The following is a 1,997-nucleotide window of genomic DNA, read 5'->3' on the forward strand; positions in this document are numbered from 1 at the left end:
ACATATAAACTCATAATATAACTGTCATCGAAACGTTAAGCGTGCGGACCCTACAGGTTTGAGAACTATGTAGAGATGACCGAGACACGTCTCTGGTCAATAACCAATAGCGGAACCTGGATGCTCATATTGGCTCCCACATATTCTACGAAGATCTTTTATCGGTCAAACCGCATAACAACATACGTTGTTCTCTTTGTCATCAGTATGTTACTTGCCCAAGATTCGATCGTCGGTATCTCAATACCTAGCTCAATCTCGTTACTGGCAAGTCTCTTTACTCGTTCTGTAATACATCATCCCGCAACTAACTCATTAGTTGCAATGCTTGCAAGGCTTAAGTGATGTGCATTACCGAGAGGGCCCAGAGATACCTCTCCAACAATCGAAGTGACAAATCCTAATCTCGAAATACGCCAACCCAACAAGTACCTTTGGAGACACCTGTAGAGCACCTTTATAATCACCCAGTTACGTTGTGAAGTTTGGTAGCACACAAAGTGTTCCTCCAGTAAACGGGAGTTGCATAATCTCATAGTCATAGGAACATGTATAAGTCATGAAGAAAGCAATAGCAGAATACTAAACGATCGTGTGCTAAGCTAACGAAATGGGTCCATCACATCATTCTCCTAATGATGTGATCTCATTAATCAAATGACAACACTTTGTCTATGGTTAGGAAACTTAACCATATCTGATCAATGAGCTAGTCAAGTATAGGCATACTAGTGACATACTGTTTGTCTATGTATTCACACATGTATTATGTTTCCTATTAATACAATTCTAGCATGAATAATAAACATTTATCACGATATAAGGAAATAAATAATAACTTTATTATTGCCTCTAGGGCATATTTCCTTCATAAACAAGCTGCCCCAACACATACCTTGTGCCTCGTCGAGCCGCCTGTTAATAAGAGTGATGTCCTCACGCTAACTCAAGTTTCTGCTTTAGATCTGCAACTTCCGTAGCTTGGGTGGTCGCCATCGATGTAATAGCATGTGTTCGAATTAATTAGGTTACTTCCTGAGCATATCTTTTTTATCCTCTGATCGTCTCTCTATGAAAGCCGACCAGAGTCTCAGGGGCTACTATCTGTACACGGCCGCATTATGCATATAAAAATAGTTAAGCTATTACATTGCATACCTCGAAGCCTCTCAACAGGCCCGGGAAAGCTTCATTCAATCCGCTTCTCGCGGACAGAACCCTTTCAACTACTGTATCCATTAAGGTACGATGTTCCTCTGAGATGGACACACTTTGTAATGTGCCCATCAGAGTATCCGGCACCTCCGGATTCCTGGAGGCTGCTGCAGGAGCATGCATTCCCTTCAAAGGGGTACATCGGCTTGACCCTAGAGTTGTCTTCGGCTGTAAGCTGGATAGTTCGGGGCCTTCATTGCTGGACCCCATAGGGGCTGCGCCCCCTAGACCCTTGATGATTGAAGTACCACCCTCGGGCGTTGTTTTCATTGTCCCTCACACCGCTTGATGGTCAGGGGAGATTCTCCGAGATGACACCTCGAAGTCGTCCTCCCTAAGAGGCGAGGAAGCATGAGAAGGCGTCTCGCTTTCCATCATCCTCGGAGATAAGTCCCCTGATGAGGAGGACTGTCGGGGTGGACTGTGGGCTGAACTGCAAGCATATAGTTTAAATGTTACCCCTGCAACCCTAAAAGAACGGGGTATGTCTAGAGCATCCTTGTTCACTTATGATTCGGCAAGGGGCTTGTCCCGAGAGAGGTGCCTTGCAATGACATCGGCTTCGGAACCCAAACCATATGGTAGGGATACCTTCCCCCTCTTGGGTGCTTCCACCTCCAAGTCTTCGGATGCAGTCCTTTTCCTCCCATGAGGGGAAGGGGTATCACCTTCTCCATTCCCTTCGTCTTTCGAAGAGGGAGCTTCAGTCTCCCCGGACATAGTGTCCGGCATACCTGCAGAGTCGAGGTCGCTTCCGGCCTCTTTGCTCTTCTTCTTGTCCT

Source organism: Triticum dicoccoides, chromosome 2A (genome assembly GCF_002162155.2).
Source record: "Triticum dicoccoides isolate Atlit2015 ecotype Zavitan chromosome 2A, WEW_v2.0, whole genome shotgun sequence".
Classification (NCBI taxonomy): domain Eukaryota; kingdom Viridiplantae; phylum Streptophyta; class Magnoliopsida; order Poales; family Poaceae; genus Triticum; species Triticum dicoccoides.